General features: G+C 35.1%; 1 long non-coding RNA gene and 1 gene segment (V, D, J or C); one reads left to right on the top strand and one right to left on the bottom strand.

Moving 5' to 3' along the window:
• LOC141551559 (uncharacterized) overlaps positions 1-2,232 on the bottom strand; it is a 3,793-nt gene extending 1,561 nt beyond the window's left edge. The window contains exon 1 of the long non-coding RNA XR_012484904.1: positions 1,913-2,232. This is a non-coding gene — a long non-coding RNA (uncharacterized LOC141551559). The remainder of the gene's footprint in view (positions 1-1,912) is intronic.
• LOC141556155 (immunoglobulin lambda variable 9-49-like) overlaps positions 1-15,730 on the top strand; it is a 1,090,947-nt gene that overhangs the window by 141,776 nt on the left and 933,441 nt on the right.

Genomic DNA, 15,730 nt, shown 5'->3' with positions numbered 1-15,730 from the left:
GGAAATTGAATGGATGTCCATCAACTGGAGAATGGTTGGGTAAATTGTGGTATATGAATGTTATGGAATATTATTTTTCTGTAAGAAATGATGAGCAGGATGATTTCAGAGATGACTGGAGAGACTTGTACGAACTGATGCTGAGTGAGATGAGCAGAACCAAGAGATCCTTATACACAGCAACAACAATACTGCATAGTGATCATTTCTGATGGATGTGGTTCTCTTCAACAATGAGATGAACGGAATCACTTCCAATTGTTCAGTAATGAAGAGAACCAGCTACACCCAGTGAAAGAACTTGGGGAAATGAGTGTGGACCACAACATAGCATTTCTACTCCTTCTGTTATTATCTGCTTACATTTTTGTTTTCCTTCTCCAGTTATTTTTACCTTATTTCTAAATCCAATTTTTCTTGTACAGCAAGATAACTGTATAAATATGTATACATATATTATATTTAACATATACTTTAACAGATTTAACATGCATTGGTCTACCTGCCATCTAGAGGGGAAGATGGGGGAAGGAAGGGAAAAGTTGGAAGAGAAGGTTTTGCTAGGGTCAATGAAACAGGAATCAGAAGTGGGAACTCACCAGCCTAGGGGAGGGGTCAGATTCTGGAGAAAATTGACTCTGCTTAGTCTCTTTCCACTTGTACTAGAGTATTCAATGTGTCTGTCCCTCAGTCCCAACACTGCCATCAATTAACATCAACCAGACTACTGGTCTAACCTTTAAATAGCTGGAACCCAACAGAGTAAGGCAGTGGCAGATGAGTAAGAAATCAAGCAGCAGTTTAATTTCAGAGTGAGAAAGGTCAGTCTACAAATCAAAGTCTTCCTGGGAAGAGAAGGCTGCTAAGCTGGAGCAAGAGTAGAAGATATATACAGAAAAACAAACAAAATAAGATAAAAGTAATTGAGTTAAAGCACAACATAATCATTCTTAGATCTTGAAACAATTCCCATGACAGGCTCACTAAGGCAGACATCTTTGGTATAATTCTCAGCTCTTGAGTTCTGTAGTGTTAGAAACAAGTACTCAGACTCAATTTTAAAGTCTGATGTTTTATTGAAAGAATGAGAGAGATTGAAGAACATAAACTTCTATTATCATGAGAAGCAGGCATACCTCCCTTCGAGGAAGCTTTTCCTAGTATGCCCTAAAAACATCCTAGTAAGTTCTTCTTCTTCATTCCCATAGTGTTTAGATTTGTGTTATTTTTTTCCCCCTGGGTTGAGAAGATACTATGTATGAGCCTTATTAAACAAGGGCAATAAAGTAAAGCCTTCTCTCGGTCTTGGACTCTGGAGAGTTTAAGGCAGTTTCTAGCCCAAACACTTATCAGAATTCTGTAGCCAAGTCAATATTCTGTGGAAACTTAACTTACTTTGTTCTCACAATGGAAACAAACAGCTTGAGAATCATTAAACTTTGTGATTATTCATTAGGATAAAGAACCAGATAATATTGCTCAAGAATAGGCATGGACCATCTGGTTCAGTTCACTTGTCAATGACAGACTCAGGAATTGGGACATTTTTAGCTTGTCAGGGGATTTTGATTGATCAATTTTTGCTGCAGCACATTGGCTGTAGTTTTAACTCTCAATCCCGAATGTCCTGGGAAAATAGAGGAATTCAACAAATCTAAAATATAATCATTACACACACATATCAATTAATACGAAAATCTTAAATCTCATGACTTTATAGGAACAAAATTATCTGGCTATTTCAATCAATATCCATGTCTTCATTTATTTCTTTTTGGTGAACAAAACGATTCTTTCGGGTGGACAACCAAATGGTAGGCTCTCTCTTTTTTGGAGCAATTTTCCAAATGGTGCTTCAAGGAGTGCCAGTGACATTTTATCAATTTACAGGAGAAAAAAAGAAACACGTTACCTGCATAGTGGCAGGAAGGAGTTCCACGTTCAGGATATGGGAGACAGAGTGGGGTGTACGTTTTGACAATTTCTTGAAATCAATAAGCCTCTTACTTTGTTGGGGCTGACACAGCAGGAGTTAAGTGGGTATCCATGCCATCTGCCAGTCTTTACGTAGCAAGGTAGATCTGGGCGGCCCTCCTAACCAGCATAAGGTATTTCAATCAATGAAACCTCACTTATACATGGCAATGGTATACTTCCCTCTCTCATCTGGAACACCTGTTTGTTTCAAGATTCAGCTGGGTAACGCTCTGGGCCTGAGCCAGCTGGAGACAATCTTTTGAATTTTCCCGGATTTTTCACTTTATCAGAGTGAAGGCTGCTCCATGATTTCCGGGACGCCAATTTCCAATTGCTTAACTCCCAAGGTGGTTGCGGACATACCAGACAGTTCACCTTTCAGGGAACAAAAGTGAGTCAGGCCTTTTCGAAAGCCCCTTGTGTGTCCAGAGCAATGGCTGTGTCCCAATGAACTTTTTCCAGACAGAGAGAATCTCAACCTGTTTTTGGAAGGATTTCTTCAGGGGCTCAAGGAGGTGAGTTTCGAGGTGGAGCAATATGGAGGCAGCCGTAGGTACGGCTGCGGAGACTTCTTCTGGACGCCCACCTGAGCAGCAAGGAGGTGGCCCTCTATCTCCGAAAAGCAGCATTTTAGCACTCGCATCGCTGCTGAATAGCTTGGGAAGAGAGGAACCCGAACGGGCCAGCGATGGTCCTGCTGGCCCACTGCCACGAGTCTCAGCCGTGGTCACAGAGCGAAAGGCAGAGGAGGTGCCCGCCAGGGACCCTGGCGAGCCAGCTGCGTCACCGGATCGCCCGGGCGCCCCGACCAACGAGGTGGAAGTGGAAAATCCCGCTACTGAGCAAGCCAAGCCTAAGTCAAGACGGGGGATTCGCTTTTCACCTTACCAACGCGACGCCTTGTGGGAAAGTTTCAAAGCCAATAGATATCTTCCAGCCGGTGAAATAAAAGCTCTGGCAGCTCGGCTGGAGCTCTCCCCTCGCCAAGTCCAAAACTGGTTCCAAAACCAGAGGCAGAAATACAACATGTGGTTCGCTCACTTGTTCGATGGGAAGCAGGGAACTGACCCCGACAAGGTGCTGGCCATGACCACTGAGACCATGTCTCTGAGAACTGGGGTCGGTTTCATGGCCCACCAACTTCTCAAGAAGTAGCAAGAAAGGTCTCGGGCCCCAGCAGCGCGCCCTCAGGCTCTTGCTGGACAGCTCCTTCTGTTCTCGGAAGCAATTGGGACTGACGCTGAAAGCCAGTCGAACTCTGCGAGCCCTAGGGGATTTTATTTGTATTACAAGTATTTTTAAAAATAATTTCGTTTTATAGTTCCTGTGATTTTTTTTTTTTTTTTAAGCAGGTGTACTTACAATTTTTTATACTCTAGATTTATTTTAAATGAGGGATTTTTTTTTTCTATTCTTTCTTTCAAGATATTGTTTGCGATATATAGGGACTCCTTGTCCAACTCTTTGTTATTATTACTTCAGGTTTAGCTTTTTATTACTATCACAACTAAATCGAGTCTTTGGGAATTTTTCCAGTGCAATTCTACTCTGCAATTACATCATCATATCCTTTGCAAAAGAAAATGTTTTATTATCATATTCCTATTCTGATTCCTTCGATTTCTTTTTCTTCTCATTGCTATTGATTGCTAGGATTCCAATACAATATTGAATAATATGGGTGACAGTAGGCATCTTTGTTTCACACCTGATCTTGCTGAGAATCCTTTTTAATACACTCCCCATTATAAATAACTCTTGCTAGTGATTTTAGATAAATGCTTTCCCTCCCCCCCAATTTAAGCAAAAATCCATTCATAGCAATACTTTCACATGTGTTTTTCTTAAATAGGAATGTGTTGAAACTCATCAAAAGCTTTTTCTGAATGTATTGACATAATCAAATGATTTTTAAAAAGCTTTTACTACTGATATAATCAATTGTGCTAATAGTTTTTCTTATGTTAAACTGTGCCTGGTATAAATCCCAGTTGATCATAATGTATAATCTTTGAAATATTTTTCTTATTTTAGAATTAGAAATGTCTAATTTAGAATTAGAAAATGTGTATTTTAATCAGCATTTTCTATCCAGATTCATTAATTCATCTATAACTTTTTTCTTTGATTTTATTCTTCTTGGTTTAAGCATTGATATCATATTGGGTTCATAATAAGAGTTTGGTAGCATCTTTTCTTACCTATTATTCCAAATAATTTATTTCATATTGGAATTAGTTGATTTTTAAATGTTTGATAGAATCACTCATAAATCCATCTGGTCCTGAGGCTTTTCTTTTAGGAAGTTTTTATGGCCTGTTCAATTTCTTTTTCTCAAATAGGTCTGTTTAGATATTCTATTTCCTCTTGTGCTAACCTAGGCAATGCATATTTTTGAAAATATCTCTCCTTTTTAATTTAAAGTGTTGAATTTGTTATAAAATTGGGTAAAATAACTATAATTGTTTTAACTTCATCTTCATTTTTATAAGATGTGCCTTTTTGATACTAGTGATTTAAGACTTTTAAAAATTAAAAATTTAAAAATTTAAATAAAAAATTAAATTAATCCATTATTTTTCTGCTTTTGTAATTTTTTTTCATAAAACCAAATGCTAGTTTTATTTATTAATTCAATATTTTTACTCTCAATTTTATTAATCTTGCTTTTAATTATTAGAATATTCAGTATTCAATTGGGGACTTTTAATTTGTATGTTAGACAATACAAAAAGTTGGAAGTTTTAAAAATTACATTCCCTCATTTCCAGCTTTGGCATCACCCTGATTTACCCAGCTTTCACCTGTAACTGCAAGAAGTCATAACATTGTCTGTGGCCCCACCTCAGTAAACCATTTGGCAGACAAGCTTAAATTAGGGTATTGGCAACTGAGAATTTTCAAACTCATTGGTAAATTAGGGAACTATTTGCCAGGTAGAGCTCCATTTCTCCTGACGGTCACAGTACACCTCTCTTCAAAAATCCAGAGAGTAACCTCAAGAATACAAAATTCTCTATGATTGATTATGTCTTGTAGATATTTCCCAGCATTTGTTTCTCAGCCTACCACCCTGTTCGAGGAAGGGAAGAAGGAACAGAATGTGAATACAGGCTTCAATCAAGGACTAAGGCTTGAGCATTACAGCTATCCTGGTGTTTGTGAGAGCAATGAGAAGAAAGAAAGTTAAAGAGAAAATAAAGGAAAAAAAACAGTAATAATAATAGAATACTCAAGATTCAAGCAGAAATAGAGAAGTTAGGAAGGAAGAGTTTTGTGTGATTAGGGAGATGTTCACAAAAACACAAAATGAGCAGGTAGGATGGATACAATTCCTTTTTATGGTATCTTGAATGGTGTTAGATGTTTGAGTAGTGTGAAGAAAAGTAGAGTTATATAGGACTATTATCAAAAACCAGCAAGATCAGTCTTTGGGAGAAGGGGTCATGGGAGCTCATACTTGTGTTGTGGACCAGCTGTTAGGACTTGTACTGGCTAAAGCTTGGTGAGGGCAGGAGAAATTGTGAGTGAGTTTATTTTCAAAGATTACAGAAGAGAATACAGCTTTTGGTAGTCTCTTCTGGTCTTGCTTGTATGAGATACCTGAGGATTTTGTTTTTTTTTTTTTTTAACTTAAGATTTCTTCATTTAACTCATAGGAGACTGATTTATTCCTTACATGTAATGTTATAGTGGACATTCCTTTTTAGAATGAATTGAATTAAATGATTATCAAAATCTTATACTCTGTGATTCTGAATAGTAGGTATTCGGTACATATTTGTTTGAATGAATGAGTGACTTGAGTGTGTATGACAGGCAGAGTCATATTGGGAATTCAAAGCAAATAAATAGTCATCAACATTACAATGATAAGGGGGAAAATAAGGAACAAAGAAGGATGTTGTTAATATACTCAAAATGAACTAGAGTCTTTAGATTTGACCTTCATGTGGCTGGAATATCTTACTTCCTTAAATGATTTTTTTTTAACTTGCTTTATAAAAAAGTTTCTGACTCCTTTCTCTTTAGGTGGCTAAACAAAAATTACCAAGAAGCCCTTTCCCTAATGTTTGCAAGGACAAAATCCTTGTCCCCTAATCTCCATCATATGAAAGGATCCTAGAGATGGTGCAGGTCTACTTCTCCATTACCCAAAGGAAGTGTCAGAGAATCAGAGGGATATAATAGCTCTTCTATACTCCCAGATGTAACTTGGACTAAAATTTGTTTTCAATACTAATTAATTATTTAAGCCACTACATCATATTATCTGCATTTTATGTGTTGCCTGTAATAATCGTCTTTTCTTTGATAATACTTCTTTCAATTAAAAAAATACTGAATTTTGGTGTTAAAAGTGCTGATGCCTTGAGTCCTTTGCTCCTTGCTGATAATGTTGCTCTGACATGCACCAGTTCTGTATTATGCCTATTATACACTGCCTTCAATCTTCTTCCCACACTGCTGAAAGAAGCTGTAAAAAATCACAAAACCATGCTTATGGGATCAACTATATTTTTACAGTACACCATCTCAGCTGGATTCACACTATAGAAAGGCAATTTTGATTGTATTTTGCATTCTTTTACCCACACCCAAATTGATTTTGAAAAATAACTCACTAATTTCTTTTTCAGAACTTTTAATACCTCAAACTTTTATGTCTTTGCTTCCTGCTAACTCTTTCATCTGAAAAATTTGCTTCATAGCAATCAAATGGAGGCCATTTCCTGAGATCTTCTTATCCTCAGTTCCACTTATATATGGCAGACAAAAGATCACAGATTAATATTTATAAGATGTAGCTAAAGTAATTCTTACAAGAAAAAATTATATCTTTGATTTTGTTTTCTCAAGAAAAGGGAGGGAGTAGATCATAGAAAAGCAGGTTACAAAAGAGAAAAAGCATTTCAGTGAACCAAGCATTCAAGTATATATGTGTGTATGTTGTATGTATATACATATATATGCATGTATTTTTGTTTGAATAGATTCTTTTTCTTTTTTTTTAATCTTTTTGAGATACAAATCTAGTGATGGCGTTGCTTGATTAACATGTATGTATAGATTTAGCTTTTGGGCATAGTTCCAAAGTGCTCTACAGAATGCTCGAATCAGTATTCAATTTCATCAACACTGCATTAGTGTCTAAATTTTTACCACATCTCCTCTAACATTGTCATTTTCATTTTCTGTTACATTAGCCAATCTGATAGGTATGGCTTGATACCTCAGCATTGTTTTAATTTGTATTTCCCTAACCAGTAGTGATTGAGAGCAATTTTTCATGGAGCTACAGATAGCTTTTATTATTTCTTTTGGAAACCTATGGGGCACTGTGGGTAGAACACTGGCCTTGGAGTCAGGAGAACCTGAGTTCAAATCCAGCCTCAGATACTTAACATTTACTTAGCTGTGTGACCATGGACAATCCATTTAACCCCAAATGCCTCTCTCTCAAACCCATTCAATTTTCAAAAGGACTTTAAAGACTCCAAATCACTAACAATAAGAGAAATGCCTGTTGATATAATTATGAGGTTTCACCTCATATACTTTAAATTGGCAAAAGCAAGAAAAAGAGAAAGACAGACAATGACAGTCAATTTTGAAAGGATTTGGGAACATAGATATGCTAATTTTTTTTCTGAAACTGTAAAATGATACATTGATTTTGGAAAGCAAGGTAGAATTATGTGAATAAAGTGCCTAAAATGAATTAGCATGCCATAATTGAACTTATATTCCAAGGAAGTCATTGATTAAAAAAATTGTTCCCATATACTCTAAAATACTTATAACCACACCCTTTGTGATAGCTCAGAATTAGAAACAAAGCAGATGCTCAGCAATTAGTAAATAGCTAAACAAATTGATGTACATAAATGCAATTTAATATTGCTGAGCTATAAAAAATAATATGTACAATGAACACAGAGAATCAGGGAAAGATTTCAGTGAACTAATGCAGAGGGAAGTCATCAGAATCAAGAACACAATAAATGGAAGAAACAGTCTCACACCCATTTTTTTTTTTAAGTAATAATATGATCAAGTGTAATTTGAATGCAGAGATATAAGACTTACTTTTGAATGAAAGTAAAAGGTCCACAGATGTGACATATTATTTAAGATTTCAGACCTTTCAATGTATCTATCTCTTGTGGAAACTAATTTTTTCCTCTCTAAAATATGTTATTTGCCCTATAGAATGTCTCAAGGATACTATGGTGAAATAATAAAAAAAAAAAAATCAATAAAATCATTTAAAAAAAGAAAAAGGAGAACCAGCATAGAACATGAAAACTGTGTGGTGATCAGATGAGTCACATGTCATTTCAGACATTATTTCAAATATCCACAATGTTTTCCTAAATCAATGAGTTGATATCACAATCTTTTTTAATTACAGAAAGCAGTCAGTGTGTCCTCCACAAAACATTTAATGTAAAAGAAAAATAAGAGTGACTTGTCTTCAGATAGATCATATTTGAACAATATCATGAAATGTGAGGACAAGATAAAAATAAAAAGAAAGATCATTTAAGAAGACATTAAAATAGTGGTACTATTGGAGGATTCTGGGAAGGTGGATTGGTCAGAAAATTTTTGGTTCCCCAAATTTCTTTCACAAGACAAGAGAACATTGTCTTAGAGCAATAGAAATAAACATAGGGTAAAGCAGACATTCTCCTAAGAAAAATTTGAGAAGACCTCAGAAAGACCAAGCCTCTAGGGGCACGGAGCTGGCCTGAGTGAAATACACATACCTCCTGACAAACCAAAGAATCAACAAACAAGCCTTGGGGCTGGATCAGTTGAGAAGCAGCCTCAGCATTAGAAACTTTCATCTCACAGACAGTGTGAGGGGTCTGACAGTTGTGCAGAAGACTGAAGGACCTTCCCTTATAGAGGGATACCAAGTGTAGCTATGCTGACCAGACATATCTTTGACTGTAGCTGAGAGAAAAGAAGATTACAGATGCCTGATTAATACAGTAGGGAGGACCAGGAGCTGTTGATTGTAGGCACTTAAAGGAAAGCAGATTCTTTGGTTTCAGTTCTAACGTAGAGAGTTCAGCTGTGGTTTATAGTCACTAAATGGACTTCAGGGAGCAAGATCATCTTCAGGCAGTGGAATAGGGGGTCCTAGTTTTGGCTTAGGAATAGAAAGAAGAATGGCAGAAACTAGCCATGGACCCACATTTAACACCACATACTAAGATAAGATCAAAATGGGTCCAAGATTTAGGAATAAAGAATGAGATCATAAATAAATTAGAGGAACAGAGGATAGTTTACCTCTCAGACTTGTGGAGGAGGAAGGAATTTGTGTCCAAAGGAGAACTAGAGATCATTATTGAACACAAAATAGAAAATTTTGATTACATCAAATTAAAAAGTTTCTGCACAAACAAAACTAACGCAAACAAGATTAGAGGAGAAGTAACAAATTGGGAAAACATTTTTACAGTTAAAGGTTCTGATAAGGGCCTCATCTCCAAAATATACAGAGAATTGACTTTAATTTATAAGAAATCAAGCCATTCTCCAATTGATAAATGGTCAAAGGATATGAACAGACAATTTTCAGATGATGAAATTAAAACTATTTCCACTCATATGAAAGAGTGTTCCAAATCACTACTGATCAGAGAAATGCAAATTAAGACAACTCTGAGATACCACTACACACCTGTCAGATTGGCTAAGATGACAGGAACAAATAATGATGAATGTTGGAGGGGCTGTGGGAAAACTGGGACACTGATGCATTGTTGGTGGAGTTGTGAAAGAATCCAGCCATTCTGGAAAGCAATTTGGAACTATGCCCAAAAAGTTATCAAAATGTGCATACTCTTTGACCCAGCAGTGCTACTACTGGGCTTATATCCCAAGGAAATACTAAAGAAGGGAAAGGGACCTGTATGGGCCAAAATGTTTGTGGCAGTTCTTTTCGTAGTGGCTAGAAACCGGAAAATGAACAGATGTCCATCAATTGGAGAATGGTTGGGTAAATTATGGTATATGAAGGTTATGGAATATTATTGTTCTGTAAGAAATGACCAACAGGAGGAATACAGAGAGGCTTGGAGAGACTTACATCAACTGATGCTGGGTGAAACGAGCAGAACTAGGAGATCATTATACACTTCAACAATAATACTGTATGAGGATGTATTCTGATGGAGGTGGATATCTTCAACATAGAGAAGAGCTAATCCAGTTCCAATTGGTCAATGATGGACAGAATCAGCTACACCCAGAAAAGGAACACTGGGAAATGGGTGTAAACTGTGAGCATTTTTGTTTGTTTGTTTTGTTTTTCTTCCCAGATTATTTTTACCTTCTGAATACAATTCTTCCTTTGCAACAACAACAAAATTCGGTTCTGCACATATATATTGTACCAAGCATATACTATAAGATATTTAATATGTATAGAATGCCTGCCATCTAGGGGAGGGAATGAAGGGAAGGAGGGGGAAAATTCGGAACAGAAGGGAGTACAAGGGATAATGTAAAAAAAAAAAAAATTAAATTACCTATGCATATGTACTGTCAAAACAAATGTTATACTTATAAAATTAAAAAAGAAAAAATGAATAGAAAGAAGAGCCTAAGGTTGGGCTGCAAGATAGATATCAGAAAATAACAATAAGAAGGACCTGAGGGTTGGGGCATCAGTCCCCATCCTTCCAGGACTATAATTGGATTACACTAATAACTGTTGGAAAGAAAATAAAACAAAAAATAAACAAGTAAAGATGAGTAAGCATCAAGAAAAAAATCCAATCATAGAGACTTAGTATGAGGATGGAAAAGATATAGGTTCATATTCAAAACAAGGTAACGAAGCTTTTAAAAAAAAAGCCTTTAAAAAAGGCACTTCTGTTGTGTGTGTGTGTTTTTTTGTTGTTGTTTGTTTCTTTCTTTTGGGTTTTTTTGTTTGTTTGTTTTGTTTTGTTTTGTTTTTGTTTTTTAATGAGAAATGTTAAATGTACTCAAGCACAAAAAGGCTTCTTGGAAGAACATAAAAAGAAAATTAAAAATCAAATGAGAGCTAGAGGAAAAATAAGAAACAAAAATAAGAATTTTTTTAAGTCAAAAAATTTATAAAAAGAATGTCAAGCAACTGGAAATAGAGAATTAAAAATGTGAAAAACATTTTCAAATAAAACAAGAATTGAGCAAGGAGAAACTAATGTTCAAAGACACTAAGAAATCATAAAACAAAATCAAAAGAATGAAAAAAAAAAGAAGGGAAAGTAAAACATCTCAATAGAAAACAACTGATTTGGAGAACAGATTGAGAAGAAATAATGTAAGTATGATTAGATTACCTGGAAATTATAATTAAAAGTATATTGATACAACATTAAAAGAAGTTTTCAAGGGAAATTGTCCTAAAGTTCTAGAAGACAAAGTACAAATACAAAAAAAAAAAAAAAAAAAAAAAAAAATCTGCCAATTGCCTGAATGAGCTCACAGGAGGAAAACACAGGCATAGCAGACAGATTTCTTTTTTAAATGGTATTTTATTTTTTCAAATACATGTAAAAAAGTTTTCAACATTCATTTTTGTAAGATTTTGCATTCCAAATGTTTCTCCTTATCTTTTTTACCTCCCTCTTTCCTGAAGATAGCAAGCAATCTGATACGGGCTAAATAGGTGCAATTCTTTTAAACACATGCCCATATTTGTCATGTGCAAAAAAAATCAGGGAAGAGGGAAAAACATGAAAAAGAAAACAAACAAAAATGAAAATCTTATGCTCTGAGGCATATTTGGTCTCCATAGTTCTCTCTCTGGATGTGGATGGCATTTTTCATCCCAAATTTATTGAACTTGCCTTGAATCATCATATTGTCAAGAAGAGCCAAATCCATTATAGTTGGCCATCACATCATCTTGTTGTTACAATGTTCCCTTGATTCTGCTCACTTCACTCAACATCAGTTCATGTAAGTTTTTCCAGGTTTTTACGAAATCTGCTTGTTCACTATTTCTTATTGTATAATAATTTTCCATTACATTCATATGCAACAATTTGTTCAGCCATTCTTCAATTGATGAGCATCTACTAACTTTCCAATTTTTGACACCACAAAAAGAGTTGTTATAAATAATTTTTTACATGTTGCTACTTTTCATTTTTATCATCTCTTTGAGATACAGACCTACTAATGATGTTGCTGAATCAAAGGGTACGTACAATTTTATAGTCCTTTGGGCATAGTTCCAAATCCAGATCAGTTCACCATTTCCCCAACAATGCTTTAATGTTCCAATTTTTTCCACATTTTCTCCAACATTTACTTTTTTTTTTTTTTTCTATCACATTACCCAATCTAATGGTGGTACTTCAGAGTTGTTTTAATTCTCACATCTCTAATAAATAATGATTTCCAGTATTTTACATAAATATAGATAGCTTTAATTTCTTCATCTGAAAACTGTCTTTCATATTTTTTGACTATTTCCCAATTGGGGAATGATTTATTTTCTTATAAATTTGACTCAGTTCTCTATTTAAAAATGAGGCCTTTGTCAGAAACACTGGCAGTAAAAATGTTTCTCAGCTTTCTATTTTCCTTCTAATCTTGATAATATGTTGGTTTTTTGGCTGTGAAACTTTTTAAATTTAATGTAATTAAAGTTATTAGTTTTGCATTTCATAATGTTCTCTATTTCTTCCCTTCTCCATGCCTCTGACAGGATGATTTCTTGTTCTTCTAATTTGCTTATGTATAATTCTTTATGTCTAAATCATATACCCATTTCAACTTTATCTTGGTATATTTGTAAACTATGCCTAATTTTTGCTATATTATTTTCTAGTTTAACCCAGAAGTTTTGTCTTATCCCAGAAGCTAAAGTCTATGGGTTTATCAGACAGCAGATTACAATAGTCATTGACTACTGCATTTTATATACCTAAACTATTCCACTGATCCACCACTTTATTTCTTAGATAGCCCATACTATTTTAGGTGACTGCCATTTTATAATGTAATTTTATATCTAGTATAGTTAAACCACCTTTTTTCCATTTTTTTCCACAAATTTACTTAATATTCATAATCTTTTGTTCTTCCAGATGAATTCTATTATTATTTTTTCTTGTGTTAACAAAATAATTTTCAGTAGTTTGACTGGTATGGCATTGAATAGGTAATTAGAATTTAGGTAGAATTGTCATATTTAATCTATTAGTTCAGCCTACCCATGATCAATTGATATTTTTCCATTTGTTTAGATCTGACTTTCTTTGTATGAATAGTGTTTGTAATTGTTTTCACATAGTTCTTAAGGAGTCAGAAAGAAGCAATTCAAAATATCAAGGAATCACGATCAGGATTACACAGAATTTAGCAACTGCAACATCAAAGGATTGAAGATCATGGAGCATGATATTCTGGAAAGCAAAGAAACCACAATTACAACCAAGGATCACTTATCCAGCAAAATTAAGTATGATATTGCTAAAGGAAAAATAATTACTCAATGAAATAGAAATTTTTCAAGTTTTCATGAGGAGAATACTTGAGTATAAGCTAAGAGAGGATTAAACGTATCTTTCCTTCTATCACACCACCTTGGAAGAACTGAAAACTTACATGTCCCTAGAAATGTTTCTTAAAACAACTACAAAACTCCCTGAAGTTTGGGACAATGTACCTTCCAGAATAGAAGCCATAGTCTTACTTTAACAAAGAATTAAATGGTAAGCAATGAGCTAAGAACATGAACAAACAATAGAAAAAAAAGATTCTGAAAGTTACTACAGTGACAAGGAAGATGAAAACACATACTCAGAAAAAGAAGACAAAGTCAAAGTTTCTACATTCAAAGACTCCAAGAAAAATAAGAATTAGTTTCAAGCCATTTTTGATGATAGTAAAGTTCATTTATACCCTTTCCCTTCTCCCTCTTCCCTGTTACTGTAAAAGCTTTTCCTTGCCTCTTTTTTTTTTGGCAGATAATTTACACTATTCTATTTAATCCTTTCCTTTTCTCCCAGTACATTCCTTTATCATCCTGTAATTTTATTTTTTTATATCATCCCTTCACATTCAACTCACACCTGTGCCCTCTATCTATATATGCACTCTTTCTAAGTGGAGGAATTTTGAAGTTTTTCTGAGAAAGGATTCATTCTCAAACAGGAAACTGATTCTAATTTATAAATATAAGAGTCATTCCTTAATTGATAAATGACCAAAAGATATGAACAGTTTTCAGATGAAAGAATCAAAGCCATGTATGAGTACTAACTCACTATTGATTGGACAAAAGCAAATTGAAACAATTAAGAATGATATAAAAAAAAAATTAAAGGGGATAGGGAAAGAAAGGTGATCTCTCCCCAAGTCTCTGCCAGAATTCAAAGGAGAGTACAGCTTCTCCTTGACTGGGGTGAGCTCCAAGGGGCATGCTTCTTGAACAGCCTCATTGTGGGCTGGGGATGGGCTAGAGACCCTCTTGAGGGCCAAGTTAGATTCACATGGGAGGCCACTTCTGGTCAACTCTGGTCTAATGGCTCAAACTCCTACATGGGAGACTGAGGGAAGGGATGAATGACAGAATAAGAAAATAATTACTAAGTAATTACTATATGCCAACTATTGGGCATACTAAGTGAAAATTAAAATGGAACTTGATCTCAAAGTGTTCACATTCTAATGTAAGAAAGAATGACTGATAATAACTAGTAGCAATATAGACAAATAACTACAATTATAGCTATAACAGCTAGAATTATGGTTATTAGGAATACTTTTATAATAATAACGATTTATATAGTGCTTTAAGGCTTGTAAATCACTTTATATCTCATTTAATACAGCAAGCCTGAGGAAAAAATTGCTATAATTTCCATTCTACAGATGAGGAAATTGAATTAGAGAGAGAGGCTACTTGACTTACCCAGGGTTACATAGCTAATATATATGAGGCAAAATTCAAACTCTGGTCTTCCTGACTTCAAATCCTTTACAATGTTCCTGCTATCACCTACCTGCCTACAACACTTATACAATACTTAACCCTAACTCTTAACCCCCTCCTCAATCTCCAATTTGTTTCTTTCTTTGTTCTTCCTTCCTAGTTTTCCTTTCTTTTCTTCTTTCCTCTCTCCCTCCTTTCTTTCTTCCTCCCTCACTTCTTTTTCTTCCTTTCTTTTCTTTCTATTTCTTTTCTTCCTTCCTCTTCATTCTTTCCTTTCTCTCTCCCTCTCTTCCTCCCTCTTTTTCTCCTTCCCTTTCTTTTTTTCCTTCCTTCCTTCCTTCCTTCCTTCCTTCCTTCCTTCCTTCCTTCCTTCCTTCCTTCCTTCCTTCCTTCCTTCCTTCCTTCCTTCCTTCCTTCCTTCCTTCTTTCCTTCCTTCCTTCCTTCCTTCCTTCTTTCCTTCCTTCTTTCTTTCTACCTTTTTATCCAACTTTCCTTTTTCTTCCTTCCTTCATTTTTTCTTTTCTTCTTTCTTTCCTTCTGTTTTAAAAATTAAGGCATTGTTTTTTTGTAGTATCAAGGAACTTGAAACCGAGCAGATGCCCATCTGTTGGAGAATGGCTGGGTAAATTGTGGCATATGAATGTGATGGAATATTATTGCTCTGTAAGAAACGATCAGCAGGAGGAATACAGAGGCCTGGGGAGAGTTACAGGAACTGATGCTGAGGGAAGTGAGTAGAAGCAAGAGAACGTCATACACAACAACAAGACTAGGTAATGATCAGTTGTGATGGACTC

This window comes from Sminthopsis crassicaudata, chromosome 1 (genome assembly GCF_048593235.1).
Source record: "Sminthopsis crassicaudata isolate SCR6 chromosome 1, ASM4859323v1, whole genome shotgun sequence".
NCBI lineage: Eukaryota > Metazoa > Chordata > Mammalia > Dasyuromorphia > Dasyuridae > Sminthopsis > Sminthopsis crassicaudata.
This window is presented reverse-complemented; position numbering and strand designations above follow the sequence as displayed.